Below are 21,806 nucleotides of genomic sequence, written 5' to 3' on the forward strand. Positions count from 1 at the left end.
TGAACGGATATATGTATCCCTCCTGGAGCTCGGTTATTACCATTCTGAAATCCATTCCTGGAAGCCCACATGATATGTGCTTCTCCAACATTGACTCATTCCTCAAACAGTAGCCACTGACTCGTAATCCCTCCATAGAGAGTTAGGCTCACCAAATTTACAAGGTGACGCTCAATAACACAAGTAGACTTCAGGAGTGTAATTACATTGATATGATTGCCTACCCACACCCCCACAGCTACTTTCATTTTGGAAATGCTGATAAGCAGTTACATGCAGCTAAATTTAATACTTTTTCTTAGTATTAGTGTGCTTCATAACAGCTGTACCAATGAAAAATTATATAAAGATAAGTGGCTCAAGGTGTCAGTTCGACTTTGTGATTCCACAAGAGAATCTAGGCTTTAGAGGAGCTAACCAGTCTTTTTCACCAGGGTTGAATTAACTCTAGTCTTCTATCTTACTGTTGTAATTCAGGAGGATACATTCTTAGATTATCAGACACAAATTCTCAGGAAAATATTTAGATAAATTTGCCTTATTAAATTTGAATACTTTTTGGAGATGGACATTTTCCATTGTGATAGACTGCAATTGCAAAGGCACCATTTAAACCATATTAAGCAGACCAGATTTTCTGGGCAACTCGAGCAATTGTTTGCACAATTACCATCAAATAGGGCACCACGCTGGTGCAGTGGTAGCACTGCAGTCTCACGGCGCCGAGGTCCCAGGTTTGATCCCAGCTCTGGTCACTGTCCATGTGGAATTTGCTCATTCTCCCCGGATTTGTGTGGATTTCACCCCCACAACCCAAAGATGTGCAAGGTAGGTGGATTGAACACGCTAAATTTCCCCTTAATTGGAAAAAATGAATTGGGTATTCTAAATTTTAAAAAAAATGATTACCATCAAATTCCAATGCCCTTCACCTCCACAACTTCTGCCACTGCTAGTGAACCCTTTCTGGCTTGCTGAGTTTGACACATTCGGGCTCAGTTTTAAACTTTGAAAAAAAGAGTTGTCAGTTAGTATGATTCCACCCAATTCAGACCAATTCCAGCTGTAAACAGCAGATAATTGCAGGGCTTTAATCTGAGCAAGATTAACAGATTTGACCTTTTAAGTGCAGGTTTCTAAACCACCCTCTGTATGTTCTGTCATTTATCATTGTCTATTTGTTACGTCAGCCAACATATACAGTGGGCATATCACATTCGCATAAACAGGACCACAACAAGCAATGGGGACTGTATGGAACAACAAACATACCTTGATTGAAGCCATTGACTATGTGCTGCTCACTAACATGTAGTGTTATCTTAATAAATTTGTAATAGCAAGCGTTTTGACTAATTCCATATACTGTATGTTAAAGATTAAGGAGCTCTTTTTCCCTTGGCCAAAGGAAACTAAAGGAGGCTGCATTGAGATTCATTGTCTTGAAATCGAATTCTGTGAAGTTCATGTGCTCTGCCACAACATTATAATCAGTGTGAATCATTGAATTGAAAATCAGTGGATCATCTGTATTGAGTGAAAAGTTGGCTTCACTTTTCAGGAATGTGACAACTGAATGTTTTGTATAATCAGGATCACGTGCTCCTGTGAGAACACTTGAAAGGGGGCATGCCTCAATATGGATTTTCTTCTGTAGTATTTCCTTATAGAGTTCAGGATCCTTAATAGTTGCAGATCCATGACCAATTCTTTCTGCTTTTAAAATATCCAAAGCCTCATGCACAACTTTTGGAGGTCCAACTTCCCCAGCATGAACAGTATGGTGGATACCACATTTCACAGCCATCCCATAAGCTTTCATATGACCTGGATGGGCTTCAGCATTAGTCAATTCATCTGCTCGGTCAATTCCCACTACACCATCATTTTGATGCTTCTTACAAAGCTCAACAATTTCAGGAGACCGTTCTTGCATGTGGAGTATGCAACGGAGAATTGATCTCACTTTGATGCCAAAATCGCATTGACCTCTCTGAAAGCCCCGAGACATGTTCATCTGGGCTTACATCACTTTCTGTTTGCCCCCATGGAATAGGATGGACATTACAGTTTGCTAGGTAGTGTGGATTGCATCTAACTTCAAGGTATACAATTCCTTCTTTTGCTTTATCCTCCACACGCTCATAAGCCATTTGCTGAATAGCTTCTCGGTCACCAGCAATCACAAGCATAATAACTGAACTTTGACAAAACCTAAGTGATGATGGTTTGCTGCAGGTTACAAGATTGCAAAACTCATCTTCATTTTCTGCTGGAATTTGGATTTTCCTTTTGACAAAATGCAAAATAGTTTGAAATTTATAGCTCGATCCAGATGACAATGAAGTTCAACCAACCGCTCCCGCCAACCGGTTGAAACAGATTCTCACTCTCTGTACTGGGCAAAGATAAGTATTGCATTAAATTTATACCATAATTAGCTAAATTGTTTTATATAACTACAGTTGAGTGGTATTTTTAAACTTTGAAGCCTAATTAATTAAATTAAACAATATAGGTGGCAGGGTAGGTGACATGTTGGAGCTGTATCATGCTGAACACAAGTATGAACCAAGGCCATCACATCTGCAGTAAATGCTTGCAGTTTGAGGAACTTAGCTCCGTGTTAATGAACTGAACTCTAGACTTCGGACACTGATGCACCAGGGAGAGGGGAGTGTTACTGGGGCACTTCTGTAAGCCCAGTAGAGACACGTCATATGATGAACTTTCGGTTAATACTTATACAAAAATTGAATGCAGAAAGTGGCAAGGTGGCTGCTGCAAATCATGTGACCTTTGGTATTGATCTGCAGACAGTATCAAGTCTCTGACATACCTAATTAAATATGGACATAGATGCCATTTGAGGAATTGCCACAGCTCGTTGGGACAACACTTGAAGACTATGGAGACCTCAGACTGCCTGGCTCCATGTTTCATACTGGAGAAAAAGGAAAATCAAAATTCAGTGGTCACCATCAACTTTCCACTGTATCATGATGGCCTACCCTATCCAGAGTGGATCGGCTGGATCTCTGAAGTGTGAACTCAGTGGTTATGTGACCAAAACGTGTTTGCTAACCAGTTAACCGTATTAACCCAGGACCCAGCAGATCCATGAGAATGCATCAGTTGTCAGCCAGTCTTAGAACTGATTTCTGAAACTAGCTGCGAGTCATCAAGTAAGCAAAGTACTTGACCTGTTCCAGTTTCAACATTCAAGTGTGAATCAACCTCCTTGATTATAGACTACAAGAAGCTTCACAACCTGTTTTGAACCCTTTGCTTGACAAGACACTCATTAGACATAAATCAATGCATCCTTTCCAGAAACAACAGGTCTGCCACATCAGAGACCAGAAATTGTAAAACAGAGACTGAAGTAACTGTAGACGTTTGCTATCTTTATTTATATCGAATCTTTGTGTGTGTGCATGCATGAAACAAAGTATGTAGTGTTGTGCTAAATTGAGGGAAAGTATGAGAGACTAAATTAGCTTTTTTTAAAACTTCTGAAAGTCTACTGCTGCATTATTTAATTAGAATGTGCACTCCAAGAGTAAGAAAAGTCACACCTCTTGGGTAGTAAGAGAGCATGTAGGTTTTGTCCATTAAGCTTTGTTCTGTGAGGCAGTCCATAAAATCCCTACAGTGCAGAAGGAGGCTAGTCGGCTTATTGAGTCTGCACCCATCCTCCAAAAAAGCACACTACCTAGTAACCCCTATCCCCGTAACCCCACCTAACCTGCACACCTTTGGACTGTGGGAGGAAATCGGAGCACCCAGAGGGAACCCATACAGACACTGGGAGAATGTAAACTCCAAACAGTCACCCAAGGTCAGAATCAAACCCGGGTCCTTCGTGCTGTGAGGCAACTGTACTGACCACTGTATCAGATCTTCTGATCTGGTCTATGCGCAGGAGCGAGAGGGTGTGACTAAGAGTGAGGCATGTCTGGGGACTTGGGTAACAATGAAAGAACCTCAGCTACTTGGCTACTTAAATTGTCTAGCAGGTTTGATGTTTTTGCAGCTTTGTAGGTGAGAGCAGGGACTGCAGGGTGGATGTCAAATTGACCATGGCTGCCATTCAAGTGGGGGAGCAGGTGTGGGGCGAGTTAAAAGGGAATGTAGTTGCACTGGGGCACAGTATAGTTAAGGGGACAGTTACTTTTCTTTGCAGCCGTAAGCGTGATTCCCGAAAGTGTTACCTGCCCTGCCTTAGGGTTACTCACATGGGTACCAATGATCATCGATAGGACAAAGAAAGAATTTCTGCTGACGGTGTATGAGCAGCTTGTGGTTAAATTAAAAGACGGAACCACAGGGGTAATGATCTCTGGATGACTACCTGATCCACAAGCAAATTGGCATTGGGTAAATAAGATCAAATTTGAATATGAGGACATGGTAGCGAGATTGAAATAATATTTTGTGCCAGACCTCGCAGCAGCAGGCGCACGTAATATGCCAGAAAATAGAAGGTAACAGGTGGTAAAAAAGGTGAATAAATTAAGGTAATTAATATCAGCAGAGAAAAAGTGCTGGAGGAACTTGAGGGGCTAAAATCAGGCAAGTACCTCTGATATAAAGGCTTATGTCCAAGGGATCTAAAAGAGATAGCTGCAGAGATGATAGATAATACGCTGGCTGTGTTTTCCCCAAATTCCCCAGATCTGAATGGTTCCAGCAGATTGAAAGTTAGCAAATTTAACTGGTATTCAAGAGATTGGGGAGAAAGGAAACATGGAGCTGTGGGCCAATTAACCTGACCCAATTCATCAGGTTGTGCTGGAATCTATTAAGGGGTCTTACAATAGGCTTAGAAAAGTATAGTTTAATTGGATCAAGTCAACGTGTTTTTATGAAAGGGAAATCATGTTTGACAAATTACTAGATTTTTGGGACGGGATGTAACTCTTGGGTAGAAAAAGGGGAAGATGTAGTACACTTGGATTTCCAAAAGGCATTTCATAAGATACCACGCAAAAATGAGTGTATAAGATAAGGGATCATGGAGTTGGGGTGATATGTTAGCATGGATAGATGATTGGTGCGTCGACAGGAAGCAAAGAATAGGCATAAATGGGGCATTTTCTAGTTTTCAGCCTGACTAGTTGGGTACCATGATTAGCTTCTGAGTGGACAACAAGAGTACAAAAGCAGAATATATTTTAAAAGGCGTGAAACGAGTGTACTCGTACAAGGAAGTCAAAAGGTTAGCATGCGGTACAACAATTCGGAAAGCATTTAGCTTTGTTGGCCTTATTGCAAGAGAATTTTGCTGAAACCACAATGGAAAGATATTTTTATTCAAGCTTTCAACATTTTAACAACACAAACAAATCTAATCCCAACGCGACCACCACCCCTTGATGGCAACCAGATCCCCGAAATGCAGGACACGCAAACCTCATCTTTGATGGAACCCCTCATCTGCCCCTCACAGAGCAAATTTCACCTTCTCCAAGTACAAAAGACACAGGGGGGAAAAGCTGGCTCCACACCAACAGAACCCACCTTCGAATGATCAACGAGGTGAAGGCTAAAACATCTGACCCCACGCCTGCCTGCAGCACTGGCAGACCTGACACCCGAATATGATCCAGATCAATAATAAGGATCTTTATTGTCACAAGTAGGCTTACATTAGCACTGCAATGAAGTTACTGTGAAAAGCCCCCAGCCGCCACATTTTGTCGCCTGTTCGGATACACAGAGGGAGAAGTAAGAATGCCCAATTCACCTAACAGCGTGTCTTTCGGGACTTGTGGGAGGAAACCGGTGCACCCAGAGAAACCCACGCAGACACTGGGAGAACATGCAAACTCCACACACACAATGACCCAAGCCGGGAATTGAATCTGGGACCCTGAAGCTGTGAAGCAACAGTGCTACCTACCGTGCTGCCCCCTGCAGGACCTCATGCAGAACCTCCGACATGGTGCTGCAAAATTACCCTGAGAATTTCTCCAACTGAAGACAGAACCAGAACATATGAACGTGGTTGGCTCAACCCCTCAACTGTCACCCCCTTAGGTGCTCCGCCTTCCTTATCCTTGCCATCACCCCTGCCCACACAAACAACGAGTCCGGCCTATCCACCTCTTGAACAAATGACTTTGGCATAAAGACTGGCAGACACTGGACCGAAACAAGAACCTTGGCACAATATTCATTTTTACTGCCTGTACCTGGCCTGCCAGCGACCAGGGAAGACTATCTCATTGCCCCAAGTCAACCTCCCCACCAAGCTTGTGAAATTTAGTTTGCAGTCGCACCCAGTCCCGCGCCAAATACCTAAAATGAGTTGTCTCTACCCAAGATGTCAACCCTCCCATTCCAGCCTCTGCCCCTGGAGAAGGCACCACAAAATATTCGCTCTTCCCTAAATTTAACTTCCACCCCGAGAAAGCTCCCAGTTTCCTTAACAGCCCCAAACAGTCCCTCACCAACAAGCTTGGATCTGAGATGTACAACAGTAGGTTTGTTGCATGTACAGAGACACCCTATGCTGCATCCTCGTCCCTCACTCTCCACTTCCACAAGTCCGAACCCTCAGCACAATGGCCAATGGCTCATTCGCCAGCACGAACAGACGGGAGAACATGGGACATCCTTGCCTTGAGTAGAAGGTACCCCAAAATCATGTAGTTCGTCTGCACGCAAGCCATCAGATCTTCTATAACATTTTCATCCATGCCACAAACTTTGGCCCAATCCAAACTTCTCCAGCACAGCAAATAAATAACTCCATTCCATTCTGTCAAACGTCTTCTCCGCATCCACTACCACTACCACTTCCCTTCCCTCTGTCGGAGAAAGCACAGCATTCAACAGCTGCCATGTGTTCGACTACAGCTGCCTGCCCTTGATGAACGCCGTCTGATCCTCATCCACCACCTTAGGAAGGCGCTCCTCCAACCTTGCTGCCAAGACCGTCGGCAATATCTTAGCGTCCACGTTCAGTAGCAAAATGGACCCATACGACCCACACTCCACCGGATCCTTTTTGAGTAATAATGAGATGGGTGCCTGCCTCATCATCTGGCAACACCCCTTACCATTTCATCCTCAAACATTTCCACCATCGGCGGTGCCAAACTCCTTAAATTGTTTATAGAATTCCAACGGGAACCCATTCAGCCCCGGTGCCTTGCCCAACTACATCTTCCCTATCGCTACCTGCACTTCCTCCACCCTTATTGGTTCCTCCAATCCGGCCCTCTCCTCTTCTCCCCTCTCTGTCACTCCATTTGCTCCAGAAACTCCCTCATCTCTGACTCATCCTCCGGCGTCTCTGACTTGTACAAGCCTCTATAAAAGTCCATAAACACCTTATTCACCAACTCTGGCACCACCACCAACCCACCCGTTCTATCCCTAATCCGCACGACCTCCCTCGCTGCTGCCTGCCAGCAGAGCTGGCTCGTCAGCAGTCGACTGGTCTTCTCACCATACTCATAAACCACCCTCCTCACTCGCCTCAACAGCTGAACCACCCTCCCTGTGGATAGAAGATCAAACTTAGCCTGCACTTGCTTCCTGCTCACCAACAGTCTAGTTTTGGGTCCTTCGCATACTTATCTTCCACCCAAAATCTCCTCTTATCAACTGCTGCCGTTCCTCCCTAGCCACCTTCGCCCTGAATTAAATGACCTCATCCCGCTCTACCGCCTTCAACGCCTCCCAAACTACTGATGATGAGACCTCCCCCCTCAATCACCTTCCTCATCTTAATGAAAAAATTTGGTCTGCCAACAGACGCACATCGAACCTCCATGCTGGCCATGAGCTTCTCCTCGACCACATCCACCCAGTGTGGAGCAGGGTCTGATATCACAGTCACCGAGCACTATGCCTTCTTTACCCCAGCAAGCAACGTCTTCCCCACCACAAAAAAGGTTGATCCTTATGCATGGCGAAAAAAAAAAGTAATCCCTGTCCTGTGGATGTAAAAACCTCCATGGGTCTACCGCTCCTATCTCGTTCTTGAACCAAACCGAAACAACCATAAATCCCCACCGACCCTCAAAACAGTTAACCATAACGGAAAATCACAAAATACAAAAACGATGAAAACCCTGTCAAAAAACCATCAACATCCAAATTCAGTCCAGTCCCAGTCCTTCTGCCTTCACAAATTCCTCTGCCACTGTCTCGAAGTAATTGTCCCTGCCGTTGTGCGTGACTTTAACCTTGCCGGGTAGACCACACCAAACCGCATATTGCGTTTATACAACGGTACCTTAGGTCGACTGAAGGCCGTATGTCTCGTTGCCAGCTCTGTGTCTGTCTCCTTGTCAGCTCTGTGTCAAGTCCTGATATAGAATTATACCATTTCCGTCCCATTCCACCTCCCCGGCTTCTGCTTCACCCACCTCAGCACCTTCTCCTTTACTTAAAGTTGTGCAAGCAGAGAAGCTCAGCTCTCGGGGGCTCATTCGGTCTCTGTTTTGGCTGGAGCAACTGGTAGGCCCTATCCATTCGTACTGGGAGGGATCCTCCCCCTCCCTCAGCAACTTCTCCAACATGTCGGCGAAGTACTCTGTAGGTCTCCGACCCTCCACCCCCTCAGGACTACCACAATCCTCAGATTTTGTCTATATGACTTGTTCTCAGGTCTTCCACTTTGGCTCTCAGCCCTTTGTTAACCTCTGCTAACTTCCACAGCTCCACCCCATCGAGGTGAACTGCTGTGGCAATCTCTCCTCCACCCCCTTACCTTTCTCCCCTTGTTCCTGCATCGCCCTTGAAGTTTTCACCAACTCCTCTCTCATCGGAGCAAGAGTCTCACCCACCAACTGCTTAAGGGTGGTCGTCATCCCCATCCGATGCCTTTCAAAATGTTTCGAGAACAACCGTTCAAATTCCCTGGTCATCACTTCAACCATCTTTTCCACAGTGATGGGCACGGCCCCACCTGATGGGCTCTCTCGCACCATCTTTACCCCTGCAGCACTCTTTGCCACGCTCGGTGGCGGACTATCGCTCAGTCAGTCCCTTTTTCCCTGTTTTCTTTTTTCCGGTTTTTGATGTTCTATAAATGCCTTCGACCTTCCCACAACTTCTCACAAAATAATTTTCCCCAAAACTGTGTAAAGGGCCCAAAAAGACGACTCTGGCAGGAGCCACCAAACATGCGACCTCCACCTACATGCCACAATGGGAAGCCCTAGGTTTATGTATTTAAGGAAGGGGTTATTTGCAATGGAGGCTGGGCGTTTTTCTAGATTGGTCTTTGGGATTGGGTTGTCTTATGAAGAGACTGAATAAATTATGAAGAGACTGAAGAAGGAGAGGTTATCTGTGTAGTGATATCATGGTTGTGTTGTAATTCACCAACTGACCACTCGGGAGTCTCACTAGTATGAGTGAATGTTAGAGGCAGGTTACCCCTGCGACTTGTTGGAGAGGTTGCTTGTGCTTACTGTTATTCATCTGTTGTTTTGTACATCGTTTACCCACAGTTAATGTCAATAAATCGTTTATAGTTTTAGCTACAAGTGTTCTTGCATTAATAATCAGACCATCCGACAAGAACATTACATGGTACCAGAGTTGGATGGTATTAAAAACTGAGGAAAGAAACCAAGCCTGCCACGAGGTCCACAGAGATTTGAAGACTTTGCAGACTGCAAGAATGGAATCTTTGAAGCCACCAATGAGTCTCAGATTTCATGGTAATGTGGGCAGCAACTGGCATGTGTTTAAACAACAGTTTAATCTGTTTCTTAAGGCAGTAAATTTAGAAGATCAATCAGATTCACGTAAGGTAGCGATGCTCCTCACAGCAGTCGGCCCCGAAGCAATTGCTGTATTTAATACGTTTAGATTTGCAAACAATGAAGATAGTAAAAAGTTTAATAAAGTAATTTGAAGATTTGATGCACATTGCAGCCCCATAAAAAATTAAATTTAGTAAAGCTATGTGTTTAGATCACGTTTACAGATCTGGGGGTCCAGACATAATTTCATCACTGATTTTAAAGTTAAAAGCTAAAACCTGATTTTTCTGCGGTGGAATCTTCCAAGTTTCGGGACCAGATTGTGTTTGGTGTGAATGAAAATAAGCTGAGAGAACGGTTGCTGAGGGAATCTGAGCTGTCTTTGGAACAAACAGCTACGATTTGTCAGGCTCGCAGCACAGCACTCTAAAATGTTTCTCCGTAACGGCGGTGTCTTGGTGGAAAACACTCTTGCCACCCTTTTTCCAAAAAGGTGGGAAACTTCGCACACCAACAAATAGGCTAAAGATCAGGACAAAGTATTATTGTGTAAATGATGTGGTAAAGGCACAAATTAAGGCAGTGTCCAGTGCCAGATATAAAGGAAAAAAAATCACTGCGAGCTTCCGGTGGCTGACATAGAGTGAGTGGTCGCACATTTCGTGGCTCCCGCTTGTGGCGATCTTTTTCTGACCTTTTCCCCAGTTAACACGTGGATGTGAGGCAGAAAAAAGATGCAGGAGAGTGAGTTGAAGAAATTAGCCCTCTGGTGTATGAGTTGAGGGCCAGAAGCGGTCGAAAAAGAGGTAATCAGTCGGTTGGAATTGCTGCGGCGCCTGCGGCGCACGTGGAGATGGTGGAGGGGCATGGTCGACAGATCAGCTGGTGAGCTTCCTGAATGAGAAGATTACCCAGCAACAGAAGGCGGTGGATTTGATCGGCGCGGTGGTTGACCACATGGAAACGAAGCTGGCGGCCCAGGGTCAGGCGATCCAGAAGATGGGGGAGGTGGTGGGGGAAACATGAGGTGCAGTTTGCCTCGATGGCAGCGGAGATGGGGCTGATGTGGGACCAGCAGAGGTAGCTCCAGGAGAAGGTTGACAACCTGGAGAACTGGTCACGCAGGCAGAACATAAAGATTGTGGGCCTGAAGGAGCCAATGTTGGCACAATGTGGGGAGGATGCTGGAGAGGTTGCGTTTGCACGGCCTTTGCAGATGGATCGAGTGCACAGGGCGCTAATGAAGCCCCAGAGGAACAAGCCGCTGAGGGCGATGGTGCTGAGGTTGCACCGGTTCCTGGACAAGGAGCAAATAATAATGTGGGCCACGCAGATGAGGTACTACACCTGGGAAGGCAGTGAAATTCCTGTGTACCAGGACCTGGGTGCAGAGCCGGCCAAGAGGAGAGTGAGCTTTAACAAGGTCAAGGCAGCCCTCTACAAGAAGGGAGTGAAGTTTGGGCTTCTGTTCCCGGCATGTCTGTGGGTGACCTACGAAGGTCGGGAATTGCACTTTGGTTCAGCGGAGGAGGCGGTAGAATTTGTTAAAGACATAGACTGGCAGGAGAAGGTGGACTTTGAACTTTGGTGGAGATGCTGTGATGTTGCTGTTAACTTGTGTTTGGGGCCTATTTCTTTTTCGGCTTCAGGTTTGCTCTTTGTTCTTTAAGGTCTTGGGGGAGGGTTTCTTTTGCTTGTTTGCACTAATGTTCGAGGGGTGGGGGGGGGGGTGGGAGAGGAATCAGTGGAGGTAGGATGCTAGGCGCCATGTGCGGGGTCTGCCAGGCTAGCTGGGTGGGCTAGTTCACGGAAGTGCAATGGGGGTGAGTGGAAGTTCAGTGGGGGGATGGGGACAGGGATTGTTGTTGGGGGGGGGGGGGGGGGGGGGAAGAGGAAAATACTGCTGACAGAGGAAGGGCGTTTAAAGTATAAGGGGAGGAGGATCAATGATGATGGGCGCCTGAGGGCGGGCCTGAGGAAGTGTGGGACACGACCCTGAGGCTGGCCCAAGAGGGTCTATGGTTGATCAACCGGGGGGGGGGGGGGTGTTCCTAGACCATGCTGCCCACATGGAGCATGCAAGGATTGAATGGGCCAGTCAAGAAGGCCCGTGTGTTTGCACACTTAAAGCGATCGAAGGCGGATGTGGCCATGCTACAAGTGACGCATCTGAAGGTGAGGGACCAGATTAGGCTGAGGAAGGGATGTGTTGGGCAAGTATTTCATATTTGGGATTGGACTTTAAAACGCAGGGGGTGGCTATTTTGGTCAATAAGCGGGTGGTGTTTGAGGTGGGAAATATAGTGGCGGACTCTGGGGGAAGGTATATTATGGTAAGCGGGAAATTGTAGGGGATGCCGGTGCTGGGGAAGGTTCTGGAACTGGACTGTCATCGGCTGATTATGGGGGGGGGGGGGGGTCTTTAATACAGTTCTGGATCCAAGACTGGACCGGTCGAGCTCGAGGTCGGGCAGCTAAGGAGCTTTGGGGGTTCATCGAGCACATGGGGGGGGGGGGGGGGATCCATGGAGATTTGGGAGGCCAAAGGCAAAAGAACCCTCACTTTACTCCCATGTGCATGAGATGTACTCCCGCACTGGGTGGATTTCCGAGTGAGCAAGGTGGTCCCAGTGCCCGCAGTTGGAGGCTGGATGGGACTGTTAGCTGAGGAAGAGGTGTGTGAGCGGGTGAGGAAGGCCATTCTGGGTATGTAGAGATTAATGATACGGGGGAGGTGTCGGCAGGTACGGTGTGGGAGGCACTGAAGGCACTGGTCAGTGGGGAGTTTATTTCGATTCAGGCACACAGAGAGAAGGCAGAGTGGGTCGAGATAGAAAGGCTAGTGAAATAAATTCTGCAGGTGGACAGGAGATATGCGGAGGCCCTGGAGGAAGGGCTGTTAAAGGAACGGCAGAGGTTGTAAATGGAATTCGGGCTGTTAACCACGGTAAGGCGGTAGGGCAGCTGAGAAGGGTGAGAGGGGCGGTATATGAGTATGGGGAGAAAGCAAGCAGGATGTTATTGCACCAGTTGAGGAAGCCACAGACAGCGAGAGAGATTGGGAAAGTGAAGGACAGAGGTGGGAATACGGTCTTGGACACGGCGGGGGTGAATGGGGTGTTTAGGGAGTTTTACAGCAAATAGTACGAGTCGGAACCCCTAGCCAGGGAAGAGGGGATAAGGTGGTTTCCGGGAGGGTTGGAGTTCCCAAAGGTTCATGAGGAGCTGGTGGAGGGCCTGGGGGCCCCAATTGGGCTTGTGGAAGTAGTAGAGGGGTTGGAGGCGATGCAATTGGGTAAGACCCCGGGACCGGATGGGTACCCGGTGGAATTTGTGGCCTTTGCCTCCCTGGTAGTGAGGCGACGACGAATACTGTTGGCCTGGAGGGACTCAAAGCCTCCAAAGACCGAAGTATGGCTGTCGGACATGGCAAGCTTTCTCGGCTTGTAAAAAATCAAGTTCCCCTTACGAGGATCACTATCGGGGTTCGCCGGGAGGTGGCAACCATTCATCGACTTCTTCGCGGGGAACTAATCATCGGTGTGGGGGGGGGGGAAGAATAGGCAGGTCTATTTGCAAGAGAGGAACTGTTATTTGCACAATGTTTTTGTAATTGGTATTTTCACACTAATGTATATTGTTACTGTTTACAATGCCAAAAGATACCTCGATAAAATTGTTTTTTTCAAAAAAAAGAAGTTTTGGGTCTGCTGATAGTAAGGGCCTTCAATTAAGCAAAGGAGTTGGGAGGCACCCCCCGACGTTGTCAAAGGCGTTGATCTTCCTCATTTTAAAGTGGGAAAAGGACCTGGAAAACTGTGGGACATACAGTCCGACCTCCCTGTTAAATGCGATTGGCAAAGATCCTGGCCACAAGGATCAAAGACTGTGTCCCAGGGGTAAGAGGGGAGGACCAGAGGGGCTTTGTTAAGGGGCGGTATTTGGTGACCAACATTAGGAGGTTGCTTAATGTAATTATGATGCCTCCAGAGGGGCGCAAGGTTGAGGTGGTGGAGGCCATGGCCGCAGAGAAGGCCTTTAATTGGGTGGAGTGGGAATACTTATGGTAGGTCCTGGGGCGGTTTGGGCAGAGATTGTGGACTAGGTCCATTTGCTACACCAGGCACCGGTGGTGAGTGTGGGGACGAATCGGGTGAGATCAGCTTCCTTCAGGTTACACATGGGGACGAGGCAGGGATGTCCACTTTCCCCAGTTGTTTGCCTTGGCTATAGAGCTGTTGGCATTGCTGAGCGTCGAGGGTCTGGCAGGGGATAGTACAGGGAGGGGCTGGGGTGGAGCACAGGGTCTCCCTCTACGTGGACAATCTACTTCTGTACATATCGGACGAGCTGGGGGGGATTGGGGGGATTATGAAAATGAAAATCGCTTATTGTCACGAGTAGGCTTCAATGAAGTTACTGTGAAAAGCCCCTAGTCGCCACATTCCGGCGCCTGTCCGGGGAGGCTGGTACGGGAATCGAACCGTGCTGCTGGCCTGCTTGGTCTGCTTTAAAAGCCAGCAATTTAGCCTTGTGAGCTAAACCAGCCCCTACATGGGGATATTGGAGGAATTTGGCCCGTTTTCGGGATACAAATTGAATATGGATAAGAGTGAGGTTATTGCGATCCAGGCAAGGGGGCAGGAGAAGAGATTGGGTGAGATGCCGTTCAAGGTGGTGGGGGGGAGCTTTCGATATTTGGGTATCCAGCTGGCGTGGGAGTTGGGTTGGTTGGTAGATAAGATGAGGGGGGACGCGCTCCTGTTGTCATTGGCGGGGTGGGTTCAGACGGTTAAAATTACAGTCCTCTCGAGGTCTTTGTTTATTTTTCAGAGCCTCCCAATTTTTGGTTCACATAATCAAAGAAATCTCAACCAGATGTCTCCGCGCATTTAGAGGTTAATGATGAAATTACAACGCTATGACTTCAATCTCATCTACACAGCAGGCCTGTGTTCTTAGCAGTTGCATTATCGAGAGTGCCAATACAAAGTATGAGTAGTGAAATTTCTGAAGATGTACATCCGCATGTCGATCTTATTTCCACAATACTACCGATATCAGATAGGCAACTACGTGAGATCCGAGAAGAGACCAGGACGGATCAAACTCTTCCAAGAGGTGATGAGGAACATCAATTCACGCTGGCCCAAAGGTCAATCTATTGAGTTCTCCAATATAAGATCTGAACTCAGTATAATTAATGGAGTGGAACTTCACCTGAACACTGTAGTTATACCTCAATCTTTTTGCAAGGATTGGGAGGATACACGAAGGACATCTCGGGATTGAAAAATGTAAACGGAGAGCTCACGATTCTGTTTACTGGCCAGGTATAAACCAGGATATTGACAGGATGGTCAGTTGTTGTGATACATTGACACAGACAAGCAAACAAGAGAACCAGTGCAAAGACCTAATTTACCTACGGCACCATGGCAGAAAGTAGTTATCGATCTCTTTCATCTACAAGGGAAAGATTATTTAATAATCATGGACTATTTTTCGAACTATCCCAAAATGGCTGTACTGTCAAGCATAACGGCAAGCAGTGTAATACTGCACACCAAGTCAATTTTTGCTCAACACAGAATTCCGCAAGTCATCGTGAGTGACGACGGTCCTTCTTTTAACTGTAAAGAGTGGCAACACTTAGCAGTCACGTATGATTTCAATCATGTCACTTTGAGTCCGTTGTACCCTTAAGCCAATGGAAAAGCCGAAAAAGGTGTACATATTGTTAAGCAATGGTTGAAAAAGACAATGGACAGCCAATCTGATCCATATCTCGCACTATTGAGTTACAGAGCGTCACCATTGTCACATGGTAAATCACTAGAAGAGTTACTCTTGAATAGAAGGTTACGATCCACACTTCCATACTTGGCAAAAAAGGAGGAGAATGCAGTGGTACCGCAGGAAATGCAAAACATTAAAGCTAAACAAAAACAGTTCTACGATAGACTGGAACTTTACCACTTCTGAATAGTGATGACATTGTGAGAGTAGAAGATTGGTCAAAAAAAGCCATTGTACTTGAAGAAGTAGCACCTCATTCCTACAATGTACAGACCGAGGATGGGTTGGTTTTAAGAAGAAATCGCACTCTTAGAAGACTTTCACAACAACGTGATGGATGTCAAATCTACTTCAGAATCAATGCAAGCTGCAGTGTCAGAGTTCAGCAGCTCCTGAGCATGAGAAGACCATGGAGAACATTAAATCTACAAGGTCTGAGCAGCAAGGTCAACCTTTGAGAAGATCAACCAGAGTCAGAAGAAAACCTGATTGACTCAATTTTTTAGATTTGGACATACTATGCTTACTATTCTTGTGTATGTAATATATGTATATTTGTTGAACCAGTTTTAAAAATAAAAACAAAATAATACTGTTAGACTCATAGGCTCATGATATCACATGTAAATATACTGATAATATATTGATTTATTCCTTCATAGGAAAAAGGATGTCATGATATCATGGTTGTGTCGTAATTCACCGACTGACCACTAGGAGTATCACTGGTATATAAGTGAATGTTAGAGTTAGGTGACCCTTCAGACTGGCTGGAGGAAGCTGAAGAGAGGTTGCTTGTGCTTGATCTTACGGTTATTCATTTGTTTTGTATATAGTTTACCCACAGTTACTGTTAATAAATCATTTATAGTTTTTAGCTACAAATGTTCTTGTCATATAAATCAGGCCATCTAACAAGAGCATTACAATCTGGTTGAAACATTCAAGGTTATGAAAGGGCTTAACAGAGTAGGTACTGAGATGTTTCGCCGAGATGGTAAATCAAGAACAAGGGGTCACAGTTTCAGGATAAGTGATGGTCATGTACAACTGAGATGAGAAATATCTTCGATCCAAGGATTGTGAATCTTTGGAATTCTCTACCCCATGGGTTTGTGGATGCCCCATCATCAAATATATTTTAGACTGTTATAATTAGTTTTTTGTTATCTCAGAGAGTAGAGGGATATGGGGAACGGACAGGAAAGTGGAGTTGAAGCATCAATCATGGTGGAACAGGTTCAACGGGCCATATGGTCTTATAAGTTGAGATGGGATATAAGCACACTGTGCAGCAAAAACACATAACCATGACAATCCGGTCCAGGTCGAGCAGAATGGCTGGCATACACACAATGTTATTTCTTTCTCTTCTTGGTGTGTTGTATCTTCATGACTTCTTAAGAGTGTTAGCATGAATCTACCTTTCACAGTTTCTCGCCACTGCCTGCAACATTGAAGCCTCCCAATACCTCTTATTTTGTACAAATTTCAGTGGTGAAATTGGCTACATTATTGACAGGGTTATATTGCCCTAAAAGATTTACTTCAATACAAAATGCTGAACAAAATGTTGAGTTCTCTATCTAGATTTTCTGGACAGGAGAGGGAGGTAAATTATACTTATTTGCTCTCACCAACTGTCTGTAAGCATTCGGCACTTTGAATTACTTTTAAGTAATATGTGAGATTCAATTTGCTAATAACTCACAGTAAACTTTCTTTATGATTAACTCAGAAAGGTTAGTTTATTTCACATTTGGAACCCGATGGGATAAGTATTCGCAACATCCCACTCCATGCACGCGCACACAGTAAAATGGGGATATAGAGGTTTACAACTATGGATAGTAACAGTACAAAGAGCCACAGAAATTAATATTAGTTCTTGTGATTTCCAGAATTCAAGAAGTCATAGTTCAGAGGGTGTTTCAATCGTGTCTGAGTTCAGTTTTGATGAGTTTCTGGTTGGAAATGACCACACAAAAACCTTTCAAACACATGGTCCTGCAACGCAATGAGCTTTCTGTGCGTAGACTGGCAGTTTTTGATCAGAGACTTAAAAAATCAAGCAGGCCTCGAGGAGCTTAGAGGTGGTAACTGGCTGCTTGCTCAGCTGGGTGCTGAAGTCCTTTCCAGTTCATGTTAAAACCGTAGCCTGCCTTTGAGGCCAGAGGCATAATGATAAAGCTGTCCAAAAGACCAGTAGCTTGGGTCCTGTGATACTAATGGTTAATTGCAGCTCAACAATCAGTTTCTGTGCTTTTGGCTAAAATGTCATTGTCCCTCAATGGCCCCCTTTTGAAATGGGCCTGGGCGGTTCCTGGTGTGAGATGAACCTGTTGTGTTCTGCAGACATACTGAGTTTTAATCTCTCTCTTTTGTCATAGTTCAGGTTGGAGAGACAGTTTGTCTGCACTTCCTCTGCTTTTGTTGATTACAAGACGTGTGTGCAGTGAGGTTTGAGATTCCACAGGGAGCAGAATTCTTTTGTTCTTGTGAATACTGCTGGTTGCTCCCAGAACAAAGGCCAGTTCTATGCACATGTAACTTGCAGCAGCCATCTTTTTGGTTCAGCAGAAAGTACATTTTTAAATATATAGCTTTGGATTTATTTTCATGTCGCATAGGGAAACAGCCTATGCTTACTGTTATCGATGTGCCTTTAAGCTTCTTGAGCCTGACCGGTACCCTCTATCCGTGATCAACAAGTTACTTGCATCACTTTTTCCTTAACCACTACTACGACCAGCCCCAGAACACTTTCAGCACACCCATATTCCATATATATGTTATATATATGTGATCTGTATAGAGATAACATACACTAAGCCTATTGCTCATTACGAACAGTGCAAATGCAAAAGGAGGTAGGTTTGGAGAGTTGACAGGGGAATGTGGGTTAATAAAAGGAAAAGATAAGTGATAGCCTTATCTTTGATATGGGGCTAGCAAGATGTGAGCTGATACGGTCAAGGCGCAATCACGAATAGAGCTTGGTGACATGGCGAAAGAAATTTAGGTTGGTTAAGAGGGCAGCAAATTCTTGAGGAGAGAGAGCTCGATAAGCTGTGATAGAGGTTCAAATTGCAGAGGATGAAAAGTCATTTGGTATAGAGGCTGAGGGAGGGTTGCAGTGGAGTTTTTTACTGAAATAAGTTGTATTCAGGAGGGCATTCAAGAGCAAGGATTTTGAAGAGGTGAGAGTGATGGAAGAAAGTGAGATGCTCAAGGAGGTGCAAGTGCCAGGATGTAGAAAAGAGCTAACCGAGGCATTACGATGCAAATTTAATAATTGGTTGTGTTATGGGCCAGTGTTTAGAGAACCCCAAAGTGTATTATGGAGTTCACCTGACCCACAACATTTACTCGATTGTATGGGGAGCACACGGCCCACTCTATAGGTGTGGTGCAGCAGAAATGTAAAAGTAATTTTTAAAGCAAAACAATGTTTATTCTATGAACTTAGTTAACCTTTTTAAAACATACAGTGAACATCTTAGCAAACATCAATTCAAATCCACCCCCCCCAAAGAATACAACACTCTAAGTAATCCTTAAATTTTCCTTTTAACATCCATACGACAAAAATCCTTTTTACAGAAGCACATCAGGTTTAAATTCTCTACTGAGAGCAGTTATCACCGAATTCACCAAATGATTTAGAAATAGTCTTTAGATGACAGAGAGATCGAAATTACACCTTCTTTGGCTGGCTTCAGCTCCAACACTAAAACAAAACCAAAAAACACAGACACACCCAAGCTTTTCCTCAAAGCGAAACTATAAAGCAGAGCCACAGCTCAGCTCCACCAATACTCTGACATCACTGCAGCCACTTGAGGAGACAAACATTTCTTAAAGTGGCATTCCTATGACAGTTGGGAAAGGGAGAAGAGCTAGATGTTTGACGGACAGCTAGTGTTGTACCTACATTTGAGAAGGAAGATGGAATGTGTTCAGGGGACTGTAGATCAGTTAGCTTAACATTTATTGTCGTAAAAATAATGAAATTTCTAATAAAGGGAATAAAATAGAGAAACCAGACATTAATGGATTTTGTGAGAGAAAGTCGCTTTGAAAATGTAACGGATAAAGATAGTAGTTAACATTAACATTGTAGATGTAATTTATCTAGACTTCTGAAAGATTTTGGTAAGATGTGACACAAACTAATTTCTACGATTGAAGCATGTAGAATGAGGAGAAAAGTAGCAGAATCTGATAGCTGAGAGAAAGGGTAGGTATTCACAGTGGCGGAAAGTCGAATCCCATCAGGATCAATACTCAGGCTTTTGTTCACAATTTCTATTTATCATTTTGACTCTGAAATTCAACACAATTTGAGATGACACCAGATGCGTGAAAATCAAACAAAATTTAGAAGCAACTTTTCCTAAAGTGGTGAAAATATGAAACACACTATTATAAAAGTGTCTGAGGCAAATGATACAGATGAATTTAATGTTTTTTGTGGAAGTATAGGAGGAAAGAGGGAGTAACGGGTTACGTTGAGTTAAGTAAGGAAGAGGTGCAGCAACACTAACTTACTGTGGATGTTGGTGTTTCAGTCAACCTTTGAAACCACAAAAAATCCCCCCAAAAATAGGGATCACACTGAGTATCAATGTGAGCCACCGATGTGGGAGGTTGCCCTCTTCGCCATTCGCAGTGTATTTTAAGCTCCACACTTCTTTGCCACACAGCACATGTCACCTGCCTGATCCCTTGCACCCAGTTATAATGTAAGTAAAACATCCATTGTCGGGTGAAAAATTAAGGCTGACTAATAATGCAAGTATAGCATGCTGGAGCTGGAAATGGGGGTTCAACTTGGATGTCAGAGTATTCAAAAACATGATTTTTGGGGCTGAAATAATTGGGTCTTAATGCTGGGTCGCCTTAGATGTCACAAACAACGGTATGCTTATGTTAAGCAAAATATGCCATTGAGCCACTTGAGATATACCTAAGGTTGAGTAAAAGAGATGGATTTTAAGGAGTGTCTTAAAGTGGGAAGTGAGATAGAAAGTTGGAGAAGTGTTGGGAGGATTTTTCAGTGCTTGGGGCTGAAGCAACTGAAGAGATGGCTACCAATTCAAAATTGACGATGCACAGTAAGCCATAATTTGAGGAGAGCATACATCGTAGCGAATTGTGGGATGGATGGAGATTGCAGAATTAGAGAGGGGCAAGACCATGCAGGGATTTGAAAAAATGGATGAGAATTTTCAAATCAACACTGTTTTTGAAAACTCACCACTATTCTTAGAATTCCCCCTATACCAAAAAGGGCCGACATTCTAAATGGTGAACAGGGCTTCTCACTCCCTGACTCCGATGCAGGCTTCGCTGGGTGCTACTCAGGTCAAACTATATTTTCAAGTTATCCCCCGGTATAACCCATACCTTCACTGAAGATTTTATCTACTCACCACTTAGTAGCATCGATGTCCTGGGTCCTGCATTGCTAAGTAAGTAAAGTAGACTTTAGGAATAACCACTATTTCAGGTTAAATTAAGTTATTTTATTATTATATTTTTTCTTTTAAAAGCTGCAAACACTTTCTTTACAGAAAGGTAAAAAGATCTTGCTTCTGGATCCTTCTGGTTGGTTGAAGGGACCTTCAGGCCCTCCTTGACAATCAATCTTCTTTAAAGTCTGGTCTTCTTGAGATGTATTCGCTGGTTAGCTTCGTTGCTGTGTCTTGTCGATCCCATGTACTGATCTATGAGAGCTGGCTCTGCTAGCTATCTCTCAGCTGACTCTGACTCCTGTTTAAATTTTAGTCTTCCTTAGATGTATAGCTGTTTAAGCTCGGCTGCTTGTCTCATCTTTCACATGACCGAGCTGTGAGCTGAATCTGCTTCTCTTATTCCTTCTCTCTGAGTTGTGGTTCTGCTCTGCTTCTGCTCTGGGTTTATATTCTCTTTCTTAGTTATTCAGTTTTTATGACCTTATTGTCCATTAACTTATTTCACTTTGATTGTTAAAAAGTATCTTTGATCTAAACATTCTAATACAACTAATTATTCATTTTGGGCATAACCTCACCTCTCAGATCTGATTACATTGTCCTTTGTGATGTTCAAAGTTCCTTTGTGATGTTCAAAGTTCCTTTGTGATATTCAAAAATGCTTTGGTTTCAAGAGGTGTTACTTTTAATTCCTGTGATTTCTATAGTTTAATTTTCCAATTGTCCCCAGCTCATAACTTTGCCTTTGATTTTGAATTTATGTTTCTCGTTGACAGGTTGTCTCCAATTTTCTTTAATT

At 44.5% G+C, this 21,806-nt stretch overlaps 1 protein-coding gene and 1 pseudogene across 29 annotated transcripts in view; one reads left to right on the top strand and one right to left on the bottom strand.

Annotated features, from left to right (window-relative positions):
* The window catches only part of LOC119972565 (girdin-like), a 649,171-nt gene that overhangs the window by 226,820 nt on the left and 400,545 nt on the right, over window positions 1–21,806 (top strand). The gene's annotated exons all lie outside the window — the stretch shown is intronic.
* On the bottom strand, window positions 1,029–8,948 carry LOC119977082 (annotated as a pseudogene).

The sequence above is a fragment of the Scyliorhinus canicula genome, chromosome 1 (assembly GCF_902713615.1).
Source record: "Scyliorhinus canicula chromosome 1, sScyCan1.1, whole genome shotgun sequence".
Taxonomy (NCBI): Eukaryota; Metazoa; Chordata; class Chondrichthyes; order Carcharhiniformes; family Scyliorhinidae; genus Scyliorhinus; species Scyliorhinus canicula.